The 20970-nt window shown below is 41.5% G+C and overlaps 1 long non-coding RNA gene across 2 annotated transcripts in view; it reads right to left on the bottom strand.

The window, feature by feature from the left end:
- The window catches only part of LOC133508886 (uncharacterized), a 55057-nt gene extending 36008 nt beyond the window's left edge, over positions 1–19049 (bottom strand). For both annotated transcript variants that reach the window (XR_009797175.1, XR_009797174.1), the window contains exons 1-2: positions 18931–19049; positions 5782–5920 (exon numbers count right to left, since the gene is read on the bottom strand). This is a non-coding gene — a long non-coding RNA (uncharacterized LOC133508886). The remainder of the gene's footprint in view (positions 1–5781; positions 5921–18930) is intronic.
- Between the last annotated feature and the right edge of the window lie 1921 nt (positions 19050–20970).

Genomic DNA, 20970 nt, shown 5'->3' with positions numbered 1-20970 from the left:
ACAAAACGGGGAAAAAAAAGAGGTAATGGCGCCAGCCACCAAGTTCTTAGACATTCAAACAAGACAAATTTGAACAAAGTTCAAATAAATATAGTTTGCTACAAAAAGGTGACCTTTTAATTGCTTACACACACATTATTTGGTCACTGTAGTGGAAAATTATACAAATGTCTACAAACACTCATTTACAAGGCTACCACTCAACTACTTTCAGAATAATTGATTAGACGTGGTACCATCCTCAATGCATTAGCTGAACTGATCGAATAACAGAATAACAGTTAAAAACAACAAAGATCAGATAACCAATCGCAAACCTCCCATTGGACAACGTTGCAAAACAACCAACCGCACCATCCTCCACCATAAACAAGTTAGCTGAACCACCGATGAACCCACAATGTCAACAGCATTGCCGAACGAATTATTAATCATCATCCCAGCCAACCAATTTGCAGACAAAGATCAAAGAACTCTTTAAAACTGTCCCAGTGCCACACGAGCAAATTCTCAGAGCAGCCACTTGTACCCCCTCAGCATCAAAAAATATGCCGAATAACTGACTGAATCCCCCACACACCAAGAATTTCCCCAGACAACTGATTTTTCCCCGATCAACAAGCATACAAAACGTTTCCTACTTCATCTATGTCAAAAAATCCCCTAATCAAGCAATTGTAAACCCCTCACTGTCAAGAATTTTGTCAAACATCCAGTGCCTACAACTTTGCCGGACAACTGATCGTATCATTCTCCCTGTCAACTAATTTACAGACCAGAGATTGGTCAAAGATCCACCGTGAACTAATTTTGCAAACAAATATTATTATGCCCCTCCATATCAACAAGTTTGCTTCACAATTTATCATACACCACTCGGTAATCAGCCGAACATGTGATCACACCCTGCTCTACTGTCAACCAAACATCTGAACGAGTCTCCTTCATAGCAAGTAGCGAGGTTTGGCCATACAGGTATGGCCGGGATTTGAACCTCGGTCCTCTCGAACTTTTTCCGATTTTCATTTTTTCTCAGGATACAGGCGCAATAGTCCGTATAGTAAAGAAAAGTTGCATTCCAACACCTCTCAATTGGAGGAATGAGAGAAGTCGATCTACTGCTTGAGATGGGACAGCTGCTCTGAACAGCCGTTTAGAACATTGTACAGGATGCTGTGATTCTTAATTCTCGGGCTATTCTGACCCACCAGACACTTGGGAACTGTTTTAATTTGTAGATCTCCTCCATGAACCAGCATGAACCCAAACAGACACACACACGCACGGTGTCACAAAAGTGTCTGCCATCTTTCATTACTCGGGATGACTTTTTGCAGGGAATACATGCATCTGCAGCCAGAGAGTGTCCTCCCGCTGAGACTCTCGCTTTAATATTCATCTGAGATGTCCCGGTGGGCCGAGCTGATATCTCCAGGCCTTCAAACCAGACAGGAGACGGAGAGGAGGAGGGGATGACGGGAATTGTGAAGGGTTCAGCTGTAGCAAGGAGATGAAGAAAACAACTTTTCATCATGACGTCACGTCGACTTGCGCTAAGCTCCAAAGCCACCATTAGTTAACAAAATCCTTCTACGCCATTTGACCAAAGCAGCTTGAGAAACGAGATATGATCATTTTACCCTTTCTGGATGTGTGAAATTGAAAAGACGATGTTACGTCAGGTAAATCATCTCCGAGTGAGACAGAACACATTTCAGAAAACACAAAAAACAAAGACGAAACAAATTACAACAGCGGACACCCGGAACGGGAACAGCCCATCTCACAGACATTCTTGGAAATCCCACATTTTTTGTTGAAGCAAGACGCACCCCGCTTCAAAATGATTGGCTCGAGCGTCGCGGGACGGGTAGGCTCCGCAGATGGAACGTGACGTCTAGCCGAAATTGCGATTGTGTATTTGGACACCCTGAACAGTAAGCCTGTATAGAACATCATTTAAGTAGACATCTGGGGGAGTCAATCACTTTTCTGCTACCTCGAAGTATAACCTGGCAAATTTTGTTTACAAACATCTAAAAATGTCTCATGAGTGGACGTGGAAGGTGTCAAAATAGACAACGTTGCCTCTTTCGAGAATGCAGACAGACGAAATAAGAGGTGGAAAACAAGATCTGAAGCAGGAAGCGCCGTAATCCACTTTCAGGTGTAGTGCCCGTGACTACAACCGGATGCCTGGCAGCTCATATCCACTTTTATTAAATAACAACCCACCTGGGAAGCATCAGACCTGACAGCTATGCTTATTTTTTCCCTTCACAGTGGACACACTCAGACCATGACTACACGGAGAGAGATTTAAAAAAAAAAAAAAAGGATATTTTTGTAACGCGATTTGGCCTCTGACACACACAATCATTGTATTTGTCCTTAAAAATCGCTCCAAAAACTTTGAAAAGGAGGCATTCATTACATTTCACTTTTGCAAGCTGTCTTAATGTATGTTATGTGACCTTTCTTGGGTCAAAAACCGCACAGGATGGAGAATTACCCCACGCTCATCATCCTCTCAATATGTGACCTACGGTATCATTGACTTAAGGGTGAACCCCGCTTATCTGGCCAAAAGTATTTTTTACTTCCTGAAAACAAGTCGGCAGGGTAAATGAAGGGTATCCAGTTTGGTTAAATGTGTTCACAAGCACTCAGTAATTTCCAGAGAGGCTGATTTTTTGTGTGTGTGTGTGTCGTATGCGTTTTGCCCATCGTCCAAATTGAAAACATTTATTTGCTCTTTATCTCTTCTGAACTCCCAAAAACGTTTTTAAAAATGAGAACGTTTGTGCATTTTATTCACAATTCAAAGTACTTTGCAGGTGTCTTAATATAAGGTCTCTGAGTCAACTGAATAAAGTTTTTCGAGAAGAGCGCTTTTGTTCAGCAAATTTTGTTCCTTCGACTTGTGAGTGCAAATGTGAAATACAAGTGCTGTCAGGTGGCGGGGACTCAACACAGTAGACAACAAGCCCCAGTTTGATGTTGCAAAAGACCGCTGGAGACAACATTGTCTAGACATTTCCAAAAATACATTTGTTCGCTTCTGTAATCAGGGATGGTAATGACCAATTTGGAAAAACTGAAAATGTCTGCCTTCTGCAATTTTTTTTTTTTTTTTTCTTAAATCACACTGTTAAATGGTGACCTCTGGTTACTTCTAAGAGTGTAAATACAGGGAAATCCTAACATTTTGAAAACTTAAAATATGAGTCCAAACAACCAAAATAATTTTGCCAAAGTTCAGACATGAAATAAGTACACAAGTAATTTGTTTATATATCTATATATATGAGAGAGAGACCATGAAATCTAAAAGAAAATGCGTGATCTACAGGCCCAGTGCTACAGAAAGGCTGAATCGTATTAACAGTTGTCAATTATATAATATTTGAGAAATTTACCTCCAACTTACCTTCATGTTTCCTGGTTTGGATATGCTCCAGGATAGTTTTTGCTCCCCGGTTTCCATAATTGATCATATCAGAACACGAAGTGCACAGCACTTTGCCGGGAACATCCACTTTTTGTATGTGTTTGGTTAGACATGTTGATACAGTTCTCGTTCCTATCTGCACGGTTACACTTTTTTCAAGCCATGCCCATCTGAAACAGTTTTTTACCCCGTGTTTTTTATCAATTTCCCTGGCATGATCATCATCTTTTCACTCCAAGACTTTCGCCATACTGTCAAAAATGCAGACCGCTTGATAAGATATGCGTACGTATATCTATCAGTTATAACTATGCCGTAGTAAACAGAAGGCTTCTCGAAGAAATGTTAAAATCAGAGTGAAAATACCAATGAAATACTGCCAAAATGTTGCCGGAAATCAGAATGTTGTTGTTATTATAAACACCAAATTTAATCCAAACAGATAGCAATGCCGTAAAGATTATAGCAATGCCGTTTTCCGCTATCACATCTGTGACTAATTTCACGACCAGCATTGCCGATAAATGCTAGCGGCCGGTCTTGATCACAGCCTCGCCCCACCTTTAGCCGTACCCCCCCCCCCAAAAAAAAAAAAAAAATCTCAACGAATTTACACGTTTCACAAAAATGACATTTTCAGCTGAAAAAAAAAAAATCGGAATTCCACGAATCCGCGGAAAACTCTCATCCTTGTGTGATGACATTTATTGGCGATGTTTACAAAACACATTTCGTTTGAAGATTTAAATAGTCTTTGATGAAAAAAAAATACGATTTTGGACTTTTGTGGAGTTTACACAGATTTGATCGACTTGATAGGATCAGCCAATAATTGGCATTTTTTGCTGATCGGCGTATGGGTTTTGATGTCATAATACACCGAGATGATGCGGCTCCTAGAAAGTCATTTACGCCACGTCGTGCACAGTGTATCTGAATCCAAAACCTAGTTTATTTTTATATCGTAGTATTTATCTAGTTTTGTTTGAGTCTTTTGAGGTCGTCCTGTCAATGTCTGACAATAAATAGTTATTTAAAAAAAATAAAAACGTTGAGGCAATGGGAGAGACAAGACTGTTGAAATGACGCATAATGTGCGGATCAGACTACGAGACAAATTTGCTCTCATGACTGCAAGGAAATCCGCAAACATTTTTTTACGATCATTGGACTTCATATATTTAAACCCATTCGTGGGCAGCGCCCCATTTTTGGGACATTGTGATTTTCACGCGTTATACCCTTCAGGATATCAAAATATTTAAGTGTTTTAATCTGATTCTAGTTTTTGGGCCGATCTACTAAGAAAACCCAAGTACCCATTTTTGGGACAAGATTATAAATTAGTAAAGTTATCGTATAACTTAACCATAAATGAAAAAGAAGTGTTATTTCCTTGATTGTGGCCTTTTAGGGAGACTTTTATTTAATAAGGCAAAAAATTGCCACTCTGCCCATGAATGAGTGAATATATTTAAATCAAATGCAACCCAATACACTCATTACCCTGGGGAAGAGAACAAAAGTGGATTGTCCCGACTGTATTATAAGAAATTGGGGAAGACACGTGTGTTGACGGTCACCGGTGCTCAGGACAGGGCAGCTCGGTAATGTAAGCTTTACTTGAGGTACGTTCATATACTTTTAATACAATACAGCTCGCAAGACGTCAACAAAATGTTATGTAACCTAGCAAGCTAGTGCTACCGCGCGTGGCAGTGTGTAAACATGCTGCTGTTGTGTTGAACAAATGACTTAACCCAGAGCAGCGAATTCCAACCTTTTTGGCGCAAATGAACGTACTGGTACTTTACAAAAGAAAAATCTCATGGCACACCAACAAACAAACAAAAATGTCAGAAAAAGAAGATACATTAATTGCTGTATGTACTTAATGCCATCTATTAGATGACCATTGTTCTATCCGTCGCTATGTCTCGCTGGCATAAATAGACGAACAAAGATACATTATTTATTGTTAATATATGTGGAAATATATAGTATATAACAAAGTTTTTGATGTTCAAAAACTTGCAGTCGGTTGAAAAGATGCATGTCAGGGTAACTGAACAGTAATGATTTCTGAACACTGCTATTCTACCTGGAAGTAAAAGGAGTGGGAAATTTGCTTGGCATTTTAGAAGAAGCTGAAGATGACAGTAGGGGAGGGACAAGGGGCTTCTCAAGGGGAGAAAATCCGCTGACGTGTCCCTAAAACGTCGTAAGAGCGCCGAAGATTGAGTAATTACCTGCATTTTCCCACATTCACCTCTGCATTAATTCACCTTAATGCCAAAATATTACAGCCCTAATCTGGAGCAAATTCCTACCTGTCATGGCAGCTCGCGTGCGATTATGGAAGTGCAGGCAGGATGGGGAGGGGAGGGGCGACGGTAAGTGGTTAAGTCGGGACCGCAGCTGCCTTGTTGATTAAGAGAGTCAGGTGAAGGCAAGACGCCGGCAAGAAACCTTGAGAAAGATGAAAAAAAATAAAATAAAACAACCTTAAATTTCTTACACATATAACACTAACCCCCTCATCTCCAGTGTTTTACGGGCAAAAGTAATATTTAAACAATGGACGAAAGAATTTAAGCATATAATAAAAGGTAAAATGAATGAAAAATACCAAATAGCTTCATTTTGTGTGCTGATTTCCCCTAAACATCCAAGACAATTAAGAATTGTGTCTTTCTATGATAATGAAAAAAAAAAAAAAAGGAATACTTAGCCCTTGTGGTGGCAATGAACTCTGAAGCCAAAGGAAAAGAAAAGGGCAAAAAAATATCTTTGGTGTTTCCAAAAAAATAAGAATAAATTTCTTTCATTTTTATCAAAACATGTCTATTAGATTGCCTTCTTTAAACTGTTGACAAAAACATGAACATGGTCGATTATTTTTACTCATACATTAGGTGGGTGAAAGAATAAAAAGGCCTGATGTTTGTAAAAACACATGGATCAGGTTCATTTAAAGACCCCAAATTGTCTTTACGATTTACAAAAATACTTACATTAGGAATGGTGGAAAAATGAAATACACAAACAGTGTGAAAAATTACCTATATGGTTACCAAAATGCAGTAGACACCAGAGGTTTTCACACACTACAAAAAAATACACTTTTTTCCATCCCCACTGTCTTACCTGAAGTCACACAAAAACTTTCCAGTTTTAGGTCAATTAGGATGATCAAATTATTTCTATTTGCTAAATGAGAGGAGTCATGCGAGGACTTTTTAAGGCAAAATTCTATTCCTTTCTTCAAAGTCAGATGTTTACATTTAGCAAGAGCAACGCATTTTCCACACTATAAGGCGCACCTAAAAGCCTTTCATTTTCTCAAAAGCAGACGGTGCGCCTTATAATTCGGTGCGCCTTATATATGGATTAATATAGAGTCTTTAGTGTAGCGCAGTCTAATGGATGCATAACGTAACCCCGACCTCTACTGTAGCACTTATAATGCAGCGCGCCTTATATGTGGAAATAGTTTTAAAATATGCCATTCATTGAAAGTGCACCTTATAATGCGGAAAATACAGTACTATGCCTTTAAACAATTTGTGAAAACCCAAGTGATGGTGTAATTTCTTGGAAGACTTTGACAGGTTTATTGACAAAATCTGATCATTACAGTTGCTTTTGGTGTATTTGAACGCAATACACCGAAAACACATTGCTTCTTTGTGTTTACATCACGGGAAAGTCAAAGGAAATCAGACGAGGTATAAGGAAAACAACTGTGGCCTTGCACATGTCAGTTCCATCCTCGGGTGCAATTCCCAGATGTCTGAAGCTGACATATCGTCTTCTGATTTCGGCTTGTCCCGTTAGGGTTCGCCACAGTGTGTCATCTTTTTCCATCTAACCTGTCTCGTGCATCCTCCTCTCTAACACCCATTGTCCTTGTGTCCTCCCTCACAACATCCATCAACCTTTTCTTTGGTCTTCCTCTCGCTCTTTTGCCTGGCAGTTCCATCATCAGCAACCTTCTCCCAATATACTCACTCTTTCGCTTCTGGACATGTCTAAACCATCGAAGTCTGCTCTCTCTAACCTTGTCCCCAAAACATCCAACTTTTGCTGTCCCTCCAATGAGCTCATTTCTAATCCTATCCAACCTGTTCACACAGAGCGAGAACCTCAACATCTTCATTTCTGCCACCTCAAGTTTTGCTTCCTGTTGTTTCTTCAGTGCCACCGTCTCAAAGGGCTCACCACTGTTTTATAAACTTTGCCCTTCATCCTTGCGGAGACTCTTCTGTCACATAGAACACCAGACACCTTCCGCCAACTGTTCCACCTCGCTTCGACCAGTTTCTTCACTTCCTTACCACGCTCTCCATTGCTTTTTATCGTTGACCCCAAATATTTGAAGTTGTTCACCTTCGCTATCTCTTCTCCCAATAAACCTACGCAGATATAAACATCATGGGAACATCCAACGATCGTGTCGCTCACGAAGGAGAAGGGTTCTGCGTCCCAAAGATGAACACGTTTCAGTCTGAAATGCGCATATCAATCCAAAAACAAAAGCAAATGACCTTGTAAATATGCTGTCTGAAACTGGTAACAGTGTGCCATAATCCACAATAGAGCGATTGCTTTACCTAAATGGGCTGAAAGGTCACTCAGCCAGAAAGAGGCCATTACTCCAAAACAAAAATAGATTCCAGTATGAAAATGCACACGGGAACAAAGAAGGCTCATGAAAGAGAGGACGAGATATTAATTATTCCAGCAATGGATGGTAGTGACGACGTAAACGTCACATTAAGGGCTGAATGGGCGCTGTATCTCAAATATGGGGGGGCATGTCAATACAGAGACACATCATCTGTAATGTACAATTAAATCATACAACTCGAACCTAAATTCATGTTTACAATAATATGTTAGATTCACTTGCCTATATATATATATATATATATATATATATATATATATATATATATATATATATATATATTTCTTTCGGCTTGTCCCGTAAGGGGTTGCCACAGTGTGTCATTTCAAAATTGTCTTTAATGTTTACAAAAATACCACATTGGTTGGACACTAAATTGTCTTTGATATTTACAAAATCACACCGGATCCATCCATCCATTTTCTTCGCCGCTTATCCTCACGAGGGGCACGGTGAGTGCTGGTGCCTAACCCAGCTGTCAACGGGCAGGAGGCGGAGTACACCCTGAACTGGTCGCCAGCCAATCGCAGGGCACATGGAGACAGACAACAGTCACATTTACAATCACACCTAGGGGCAATTTAGAGTGTCCAGTAAATGTTGCATCTTTTTGGGATGTGAGAGGAAAACGGAGTGCCCGGAAGAAATCCACACAGGCACGGGGAGAACATGCAAACTCCACACAGACGGGGCCAGGATCGAACCCTGGCACCTCAGAACTGTGAGGCCAACACCTTACCAGCTGATTCACCGTGCCGCCTACATGAGATTCATTTTTGACACAAAACTGTCTGTTGACAAAAAGGTGGATTCAAAGACTAAATTATCCTGCACGTTTATGAAAGATTGTACATCAGGTTTCTTGATAACACAAAATTTTATCCATCCATTTTCTGAGCCGCTTATCCTCATGAGAACTGCAGTAGTGCTGGAGTCAATTGCAGCTGTCATCGGGCAGGAGGCAGGGCACACAGCGGACTGGTTGCGAGCCAATCGCAAGGCACATAGTACATGGCACACTCGACAGCTGCGCTACCGTGTCACACAATTTTTTATTTTTATTTTTTTGGGGGGGGAAAACTTGCATGTGTATATTACATTTATTAATTTATTCACAATATAAAAATGTTACTGAAAGAATGGCCATTTGTTTGTGACTATAATCTTTTTCTGATTGCAAAAAACAAGCACCATATGTATGGTTACTGGTAATTCACGACTGAATTGTCCTTGATGTTTGGAAAAGTACGAGCATCAGATACAGTTACATGTCGTGTAATCAGGCAATTGATCGATCAAATTGAACAGATGGTCCTCTCGTCACATGACGGAGCCAAACTGGCATCTAATTGGCCGACAGCACAGGCAAGGACTCTGACCAATCTCCGAGCTCCTCACCACTTGGCCACCTGTTCAGGGCCTCTTAAGGATTTTTCCCAAAGAATTTTTACTCTCCAATCACGGCGCTACTTCATCAAGAGGCATCAGCGGGCGAGCGGGCGGTAATTACACACACACCGCTTCCACATGCTGATTTCCCCGGAGGTAGGACGGGCGTGCTGGTGGCACCGGTGCTTTCGACGGATGAAGTGAGCCTCTGGCCGCCCCGCTGAGGGTTCCGGCCTCTCAGAGGTCGTCATCAGCGAGCGCCGCGGCGATCAAATTCGTCAGAATTTGATTGACAATCAGATGCAGGTCAAAAGTACCGAATGTCTTGAAAATTATTCAAAGACGCGGTGAAATAAAGCCAGGATTTTTGGCAGGCTTATGGATGACTAAGTTGTGTTTAATTTTTACAAAAACATTTGCTCTGTTGTCGAACACGACATTGTAAAACAAATGTTATCTTCGTGGCAGTACAGTGATTAATTATTGTTCCGATAAAAGTTAAGCATATTGTTAAAATAGTTATTTGTGGCTGTGACTGCAACTGTTTAGAGCATTGGCCTCACAGTTCTGAGGACCGGGGTTCAAATCCCGGCCCCGCCTGTGTAGAGTTTGCATGTTCTCCCCGTGTCTGTGTGGGTTTTCTTCAGGAACTCCGGTTTCCTCCTTCATCCCAAAAACATGCATTAATTGGACCCTCTAAATTGCCCCTAGGTGTGATTGTGAGTGAGATTTTTAACTGTCTCCGCGTGCCATGCGATTGGCCGGCAACCAGTTCAGGGTCTAGACTCCCGAAACCTTCGTCAGGATAACCGGCTCAGAAAATGGATGGATGGATGTTATCTTTGTGAAAAACGAGAGATTGTCTTAAAAAGTTGGTTCTTTGAAAACTAAATTGTCCTTGATGTTTACAGGAGTAAGTTGTTAAGATTCAGAGACACAAATATGTTGTAATCCCCGTGTGCACCTCAGTGCGAAATGGAAAAAAACATTTTCTCGCCCCGTTGATGCAACGTTCCCCGTCCAATTGAGCGCAGGAATGCACCATCTCACAAATCGGGATAATAAAAGACGAGCGTGACTCGCCCTTGCCATTTTCTTGTTGTCCCGTTTTTCCTCCTCCTCACCTCGCCACAAACACAAACCGAGCTCATTTGGGGAAACGGCAACAATTAAAGGCCATTCGGCCTGCGGGACGAAATGGATTAGGGTGGCGCACTTCAGAGAGTTTACACATGATGAAATTGGCAATAATTGCTGTAATATTCCACACAGGCGAGTTGGAGACGCACGCACGCAAAGCACATACAAAACATACAAAATACGATACGCACAAGCACAACTCTCGCAAAAAACAAAATGCACAAAATAATCATAGAACACAGCAAACACTAAACATAGAAATCAGAGAGTTAAGACAAAACACAAATGTCAAAAAATTCTGTCCTTGCCCACACACAACGGCATCATGGAATTATAATTGCGCCATTTGCTTTCACATCACTCAAGCGGAAGCTTGATCATAACTCAAATTCCGGCTTGCCTAAGAAGCAAAAATTAAAAAAAAAAAAAAACATTACTCAAGTGAAGGTGCATTACTCAAAAACTCATGAGTAGGAGCACTGAAGACTCAAGGTACCACTGTACTCAAATTAGGGAACCAAGCCCGGCTTCAGGTTTGAAACGAGCTACGGTTAGGCTTTAAAATAAGACTTTCTAGTAGGTTCATCCTCGGGTGCAATTTCCGGATGTCTGAAGCTGAAATATCGTCTTCTTATTTCGGCTTGTCCTGTTAGGGGTCGCCACAACGTGTGATCTTTTTCTATCTAAGCCTATCTCGTGCAGCTTTCTCTCTCACACCCACAGTCTTCATGTCCTCCCTCACAACGTCCATCAACCTTTTCTTTGGTCTTCCTCTCGCTCTGTTGCCTGGCAGTTTTATCCTCAGGACCCTTCCACCAATACGCCTCTGGACATGTCCAAACCATCGACATCTGCTCTCTCTAACCTTGTCTCCAAAACGTCCAACTTTGGCTTTCCCTCTAATGAGCTCATTTCTAATCCTATCCAACCTGGTCACACCGACCGAGAACCTCAACATCTTCATTTCTGCTACCTCCAGTTCTGCTTCCTGTTGTTTCTTCAGTGCCACCGTCTCTCATCCGTACATCATGGCCGGCCTCACCACTGTTTTATAGACTTTGCCCTTCATCCTAGCGGAGACTCTTCTGTCACAACTCATGATCAGGTACAAATACCTTTAATTTTCCATCCCTTTACTCAAAAGCATGACTAATTTAAATGAAAGTGCATGAAATGCAAAAACAACGTGATTATGATTCAGTTACTGGTTTGATCTATAACGTGTCAAAAAATGGGCATGGATCATTGTTGGGTTTCAAGTGGCCCAGTCACATTCCAGACTTGAATCTGATTGACATGCAGTGACATTAGCACAGAGATGTGACTCATTCCCAGTTATTGACACAACTTGATTTCAGTTGTTGCTGCTGTCATGAGCAAGGCGTGGCCACTGCCAAGAGGGGCGTGGCCACACCACTGCTCTGGGCGATGACACCTGTCACCGCTCACAGCTGTTTCACAATGGGACTGTAATTAGACGGGCATTTAAGTTGGAGTTTTTTGTCACTGGCATTTGCCAGTTCGTTGCCTTGTGTTAGTGAGTTGGATTCACTCCCTGTGGAACTCTCCGCTTCTACACGTAAATTAGAGTAACCCTAGTCACAGCAATTCGGTGCCCTTTGGTTTGATCCAGTCCTGTTGAGTTCGTTTGCTTCAGAGTCATTGAACCCTTACTGTATGTCTTTTGGATCCCGCCTCACCTCGAGTTTCTGTACCTCTGGCCTGTCGGACTGCTACACCATGTATGACCCAGTTTCCGTAATAAACTACATTGAACATTATGCCTCTGCCTCGAAGTCCTGCATTTGGGTCCGCCCCCGCACCAGAGGTTCGTGGCAGCTGCTGAGGGTGACTAAAACCAGTTATTAATTTTAGGGAGAAATTATTCTTTCACTCAGGGCCAGGTAGCTCATATTTACATTTGTTTGACAATCTTAAACATTCAAAAGAGGACAATTGTGGAAAAGAATGTGAATACGAGAAGGGGGGCAAATATTTGTTAGGTTCTTCCACCACCGTAATTTTTTTTCTTCCCTAAAGATACTTATTAGCTTCATTGAGCAGTAAATTGTCTGGCGTTCACTGCAACTGTTAGCTTCTCTGAAGACTCTTCAATGCATTCAGCATTAGAAATAAAATAAAAAACATAATTAGGGTGATTTCAATGGTGTTTTTGTAGTCATATTCCAATAAAGTGGTGATAATGAGACAATTAGATGACTAAACACGAGCGCAATGATGAACTTGATGGCGGCACATTACTGCAGATTGTGTGGAGATTGCAGCAAGCACAAAATGAGTTTTAAGGCCATTCGGTGGGCTCCCCTGAAACCACCTCAAAAAAAAAAAAAAGCAGCAGACACGAAGAGAATGTTCTCGAAAAAGGAAAGAATGTGAGCGATGTTGCAGCTTCCATTTGCTGTTGTATTGGTAGACACTAACCAATTATTAAAGAGATCAATAATTGACCAAGACGTCCTCATTACTTTAAATTGGGACACGTACTAAGAAGTGTTTTTATAATGTTAAAATCGGGTCACACTCATCTCTGGAGGGATTTTCTGTGCGAGAGTGTAATTCTAGTTATGTGCGTGTTGTGCTACGTGCGAAACTCGTGTTTGTGAGCATTGCCGACTCAGCGGGTCATGCGAGCAGCCAGCCAATGGTACGTCACTTTGCTGACGTCCCGGAAGAGAAAAGAAAACGCATAAACCATCAGAGAGGCAATTAGTCTTGGAAAAAAAAAAAAAAAAGGGAAAAAAAAAAAAAAAAATCAGAGGCCAAGAACAGGAAGTGTCCCAGGTGGCAGATAGGATTGTGGGTAATGAGGGTGAAGCACATTTAATTAGCGATGGAGTGGAGTGGACAGGGTTAGGCCGCACGGAGGATGAGAAGCTATCAGATGTAAACATCAAAGACAATTTAGTCGTCCATGAAGCTCATGTACTGCGTGTTTTTGTAAACATCAGATTTGTCATCTAATTTGTTTTCAACTAAACTAGCGAACATGATTTTAAAAGCATCAAAGACAATTTAGTCGCCAATACATATATATATATTTTTTTTTTTTTTTTTGGGGTGGGGGGTTGAAAGCAACAAAGACCATTTTGATTCTTTGACATCACAGATTTTATTTTAGCAGATGGATTTCAGAGCTTGGTGGTAGAAGCTGTTTGTAAGCGCTGTGGTTCTGGACTTAAATGGCCTTTGGTCTGTTCCAATAGGAAGGGAGGGAAAAAGAGAGTGTCTGGTGGAAGAAGAGTCCTTTATGAGACCCCTGGATCTGTCGCATGAATCTGGCAGTAAAGGGGTCCCTGTAGGTGGGTAGTGTACCCACTCTGCTTCTTCCACCACCTGGTACAGGTCCTAAACCAACTTGTGGAGCTGTAGTTTAGGAGCGTTTCCATGCTGCAGCTATAAAAGTTGATCAGAAGAAGTTGGGGGAATTAGGTTTGGTGTAGTTTCCCGAGGAAATAGTCTTGGATGTCCTTTCCTCACCTGATGGGAGAGCTCATCGATCTTGTTGAGTGACCAGGAGGGGTCTGAAGGGGTTAGTGTTTAGACTAGACTAGACTAGCCCATCCTCATTCCCTCGGTTTTGTTTTGAATCTCACTGGAATATGCACCAATTCAGCAGGGGCGTAGTGAAAGACAGGTCAGCTGATCTGCGGATCTCTGGTGGAATGAAATCCCAGTTGACTTCATCGTAAGAATGGCTGTCGGAAGCCGCAAGCAGTTGAGACCTGCTGTACTGGAAATGCCCTGTGGCTGTTGCACTCGGGAGAATCGAGGTTTAAAAAAAAAAAAAAAAAAAAAAACAACACTATGAACAAAAGAAACTTGAAACCACTCCTAAATCTGCTGGAATTCGATGAGTACCAGGCCGCCGTGTCCTCCTGCGCCGCCATCTTTTCTTAGGTCTTTGAGGATTGCGAAACATTTTAGGCGTAGCAAGCAGTGATGAAAGCGGATGAAAAAGTAAGTTAAAGAGTGTCGCTAATGGGCCGCAGCGACCGTTCACCTCTGCCTCCGTCGTTCTGTTCCGCTCTCCACCGGAGGGATAATGGTTTGTCCCCATTGAGGATTCAACCCTCGTCCCTGGACTTTTTTTTTTTTCCCCCCTTGCCTTGCCGCCGAATGGAAATCCGCTCTGTCACATCTTTTTAACTACCCCTCCGCCCTCGTCTTTCTCGCTGGCTTTTGCTTTTTTCTTTCCTTGCGGAGGATTAGCAGCCGTGCGTGACTGATGGGGAGGAGATACGCCATCAGAATATGTTAAAAGCCTCAACCTCTTCGTCTCTCTCCTCGTCTTCTTCTCTCTGAAGTGGCCGGGGAGTCATTGACGGCTACATTTTCTTTGATATCTATATGGTGAGTTGAAGACGTAATCGTCCTTGATGTTTACCAAAAAATATCCGTTGCTGAAGAATTGAAATTGAGTGTATTGGGCTAGCAAACGGGTGACAGCCCATCTTTCCGGTACCGGTAAATTCCCAAACCCTGTTGTAGCAGGGGAACGGGATAAATCACCCATGGTAAATTTAAACGTCTACAATATGTTTTGTTTAACACAAGATGTCACCACAGAGCCACTGAAGACGACGATACCCGATATTTAGGCTTTGTTCACAAAATTTGTGTATACAAAGGATATAGTCTAGATGTACTGTATTTCGGTTTTGCCCAAAGACATCAGTCATTCGAAGACTTCAATCATAAAGTAAACAATTTTAGTAAGTTTGGCTTCAAAACATGTACCCATAGTTATGCTCGTTAGTGGAGCAAATACAGGAAATTTGCGCAACTGTTTTCTGGGTCACATGACGGTCAACGTATAAGAGATACATTTGTTGTGTTCAATGATAAATTGTCGTTCACGTTTAGAAAACGCACACATTCGTTTGATTGAGGATGAATCATCTTTGATAAATTGTCAGTGATATTTACAAAACAAAACATTTGTTTAAGGGAAAATCCGGTGGTTTAGATTAACAATGTATCCAATAGGTCATGTCATATGTACTGTACCTTGACAATTTGGTTTTAATCCTCTCTCATTTAAAGATTTTTATCGGCAATTACGAATTTTCATGGGCGCCGCCATTTTGGCGAGTCACATGACCTGCGTGCGCGGATTTGACGTAATAGGCGCGGCAACAGAGGCTCGCTTACATTGGGAAACAATTGTGGCCAGCGCTGATTTCTCTGATTTATCCTCATATGATGAAGAAATAGCAGTATCGGTTGATCGGGAAGACGGAGGAATACGTCCGTACAGATTTGAACCTGTGGCTGTAAATGTTGAATATTGGGATGGTTCTTCGGACGGAATGACGCGGAGTCTGACGAGCGAGTAGCTGCTGGAGCTCGTACATGAAAATTCGTAGTTGCCGATAAAAATCTTCTCAAAAGACTACTAAATGGGAGAGGATTGACATCACATTGTCAAGGAATACTACATATGACATGAACTATTGGATACATTGTTAACCGAAACCACCGGAATTTTCCCTTTAAGCACGTCGTGTGTCTAACGTTGACAAAAATACATAGCTTTTACATGAACATGCATTTTGTGATGGTAGAATAATTTACACTGTCTTTGACATGTAAAAAAAATACCTTTGTTCGGTTCATTGACAAATCGTCCCTGAGGTTTACAAAAACCTGATAAATGATGATTTTTGATATTTACGAAACATGCGCAATAGGTTCACTAACCTGTCCGCATGAGTTTTGTCATTTAAATATTCTAAAGGAGACTGTTTATACAAAATAAATTTGTTAGGTTAATGGACGACCAATTTGTCTCTAATGTTTACAAAACACATACCTGAGGTTTGCTAACTCAATATTTTGTAATTGATGAATGCTGACTTGACTGTTGTCTACACCAAAAAGTTCAAAAGGTCACTGGTGACTAAAAAATGCAGATGTTATATCATAAAAGAATCTAAGCCGTCTTTTTTGTCCACAAATGCATGATTCTTTCGATTATTGATTGATAACCAATTTGATGTCGAAAAAAGTTTGTTGTCTTTAGTGGTTACAGAATGTTTGGATGGTGATGACTAGATAGCCTTGCTGGAATGTTTGAAAGTTCATTGCTGTCTTTGACGTCTATAATTACAAAATATTTACAAAACACGGGTTACTGGTAGGTTGGTTGAAGACTTGACTTGTCCTTGATATTTACAAAAAAGTTCTCATTTCTCATCATTCTGTTGTTGGTCTCATCGAGGTTTACAAAACTTAGATACCATCGAAAATTCTAAATTATCTGCGATGTTTATAAAAAAACAAGTTTGTTGAGCTAGCTGATGTCTATATTTGATATGTTTGTACATTCGGTTGGTATGAACTCCGAATTGTCCTTAATCTTGACGACTATTCTCTAGTAAATGCTCTCGTGTAAGTGGTGAGTTAGGAAGGAAGAACTGAAGGCAGGGAGGGGAGGGGAGTCGTTGGCATGCCTGTAATCCGTCTGGGTGGCCTCCTGGAGCCCCTCATTACTGTCAGCGTCTGAGTCGTTGTGACGGCCGCTGTGGGTCTCGTGCCAACACAGGGAAATGAAGTGCTTATTAGGAATTCCGCTGGCACCTGACAACCCCCCCCCCCCCCCCCACCAGGTTGAATCTCCTCCCACCTCTGCAGATGTAACAAGGATATAGTCACGCAGCTGTGTGCTGGCACCAAAGCCGGTGAGGAGTATATAGGCATCATGCATGGTGCCAAGAAGACTTCATTATCTTCGGCTGCTATAGGACTGACTGAACGCACGCTGGTTTTTGAAATAGCAACTTTGATACTGGTGGCACAGCAATGTGATCATTCAAAACCAATAAAAGTAGCCCTTCGTTCCTCGGTATTGGGTTTACGAAAACATATATAGCGAACCGTAGATACGCTCCCGAGTCACGTGCAATGAGTGAAATTCTGCAGATTTGAGAGACTGAGTGTGCTTACTCGCACTTGATAAACAAGCATGCTATCTTCAAGCTATTCATCTGTCCATCCTAGATGGCGGTCAATATAAAGATGACACAAAAAATAAAAACACTAAAAATGAATATGGGGAAGTGTAACAGAGGCTAGACACAGGACCAAAGCGAGTGTTTGCAAGCAAGAGTTTGGTTTTATGCCTCGAAACAGTGCCGCAGATGCATTATTTGCCTTAAGGGTGCTGAGGGACAAGTACAGAGGAGGTCAAGGTCGGAAGGAGCTACTTTGAATCTGTGTAGATCTAGAGAAAAATCCTATGAGGGAGTACTTAAAGAGGAACTGTGGTACTGCATGGAGTAGCAGAGAATGTATGTTAGAATATTACAGGACATGTATGAGGGCAGCAGAACAGAAGTGAAGTCTGCAAAGGACGTGAAAGGAGTTTAAGGTGGAGGTGGGAGTGCATCAGGGATCCACCTTGAGCCCCTTCCAGAAGTTAGAGTGGAATCCCTGTGGACTACGATGTCCGCAGATGACATGATCTGCAGTGAAATTTGCAATGAAGATGTTGAGGTTCTCGCTAAGAGTGACCAAGTTGGATAGGATTAGAAATGAGTTCATCAGAACAATAGCAAATGTGATATGTGTTGGAGACAATGTTAGAGTAGACTGTGAGAGTTTGGACACATTTAGAGGAGAGAGAGTGAGTAGATTGGTAGAAGGGTGATGAGGACAGAGCCGCTATAAGTTTGGACATCGAGAATCGATTGGAACCAACTAAGAATAATTCCGGTTCTTTCCGAATTGTTCAACATCTCAGTTCCTATTTCTACTGTCCGCTGACCCCAAAAAAGAAAGTGGCAATAACTAAGGAAGAAGAAAAAGACAACCAATAACGAAGGCATCCTTGTAGCAGCAAACGAAAGTGTTGAGCATGTTTAAATAATAGACAAGCCACCTCAGTGCATTGTGCAAAAGAACCTGTCACGATGTTTAGAAATCTGACGTGCTCACTCCTGCTCGAAGCTTCAGCCTCCACCCTAAATTAAAAAAAATATAAAATACATCCATGCCAGCATTGAGGCACCTAACAAGTTCTTCCACTGATGGTTCTTGGAGTTCCTTTAGTCTTCAAACCAGCGTAAGAGCTGGTGACAGACACAAAAAAAAACAAAATAAATGACTTTACCATGCTGGAAAGAAAGTAGAAACACTCGCATTACTAGCTTAAAATTAAGCTAAAACGTCACCAAACGTCAAACTGGCAACTTTCCATCACAATCAAATGTTGTTCTCACAGTATCACAAACACACTAACCTTGTCTGTCATCAGTGGGTAAGTAAAGGAACCAACGTTTTACGGAGCATTTTTTTCCATTCATTACTCTTTTCCTGCTGCTCCTTATTATAATTTTTTTAAACCTGTGTCCTGTGAAGTTATTTTTCCGTGCCAAAATTCGCAGTTCCGGTGTATACCCTTCAAAATAAAACACGTTCCTAAAACAGGAAGTCATGTTAAAATTTGAGAATGTGGAAAGTTTTATTTGATAAAACATCTCTCCATCCATTTTATCGTGAAGTTATCCTCACAAGGGGCACGGGAGGGCTGGAGCCCATCCCAGCTCGCAGGGCACACGGAGACAGACAACAGTCGCACTCACAATCACACCTAGGGGCAATTTAAAGTGTCCAATTAATGTTTTTGGGGTGTGCGAGGAAACCGGAATGCCTGGAGAAAACCCACAAAGGCACGGGGAGAACATGCAAACTCCACACAGGCGGGGCCGGGACTTGAACCCGGGACCTCAGAACTGTGAGGCCAACACTTTACCAGCTCCTCCACCGTGCCACCGAAATGTTTTAAATTTTGTCAATTTTATCAACACCAAAGAACAGAGTTGTTAACAACCATGCTAACGTTGAAGGGTGATCAACCAGCCCCACCGAGGCGCCCCCCCCTCCAAAAAAAGTTGTCCAAGTTTTTCTTCTCACAAGTGCAACGCGGCAACCTTAACTAGAAGACGCTCACGCATGAGTGAGTCAGTCAACATGAATAATTGATGAGCCACCTCCTTCTATCAATATTTCAGGGCCGTCACACTGACACCCGGCTCCGACATTTGTATTCATACCTTTTGTTATCCGTTGCGTGCCGGCTAATCGCGGTCGGCTCCTCGCTACAGCTGTTGACAAACCTTTTTTCCCGCACCGGATTCGAGACGAGCGAGTGATGCTTACATAGGTGTGAGCGTACGTTAAAAGAAGACATTTAAAAAAAAAAAAAAACATTTTGTTAAGAAAAGCAAAAGCTTTACAAAGGAGCAGAAAAACAAATTGTGGTTCCTCAATCTACCCTCTCCGCATCCTGGATAGCAACAATTTACACATCATTTTGTACGACAATCTACCCAAAAATATGTACAATCCGAGCAATATTCTGTTTAAGAATCTACCCCAAAATATGTACAAGATACAGTGACCTACACGACATGATGTACAGCAATCTGTGCAACATCTCTACAATAATCTACCAAGCAGTTTGTACAACAATCTAAACAATATTTGGTCCAATCTACACGACAAATTCTCGAAAGCAATTCAACACACAATCTATGCAATCTTCCACATCATAATTTCAGCCGTGTATTACAGTTTCTGCAACAGTTCCCACAACATTGGTACAAAAGTCTACCCCACATCCTGGAAAACAATCTGTACATTATACTGGAGAATAATCTATGGAACAATCAACCAAAAAATGTTTGCAACATTTGGTAAGAAATAATGACTATAATAATCATATGTTTGTGTGATCTGGCTGATATTTTACCCCAACTTCTGCACAACATTCTGTACAATAGTCTACCAAATAATCTGCAAAACCATCTGTACCGCATACTGTACAAAAATCAACTCAATAACAAAAGATATACTTTTCTCATTACAATAACAGAAAATAATATCGCCGCTTAACCTCACAGGGGCCGCGGGAGTGCTGGAGCCAATCCCAGCTCTATTTGGGCATATTCAAATACTTATTGACTGGAATGTATCTTTGGATCACTTTCTTACTACCAAATTTTCTGCACTATAAGGTGCACCACATTATAAGCCGCACCTTCAATGAATGGCCTCTTTTAAATCTGTGTTTTCATATATAAGGCGCACCACATTATAAGGCGCACCTTCAATACATGGCCTATTTGAAATCTTTTTTTTTTCATACATAAGGCGCACTAGAGGCTGGGGTTACGTGAAGCATCCATTAGATGGAACTGCACCAAAGCCTCAATATTGATCCATGTATAAGGCGCACCCGATTATAAGGCGCACCGTCGGCTTGTGAGAAAATTAAATG

The sequence above is a fragment of the Syngnathoides biaculeatus genome, chromosome 11, assembly GCF_019802595.1.
Source record: "Syngnathoides biaculeatus isolate LvHL_M chromosome 11, ASM1980259v1, whole genome shotgun sequence".
Taxonomy (NCBI): domain Eukaryota; kingdom Metazoa; phylum Chordata; class Actinopteri; order Syngnathiformes; family Syngnathidae; genus Syngnathoides; species Syngnathoides biaculeatus.
This window is presented reverse-complemented; position numbering and strand designations above follow the sequence as displayed.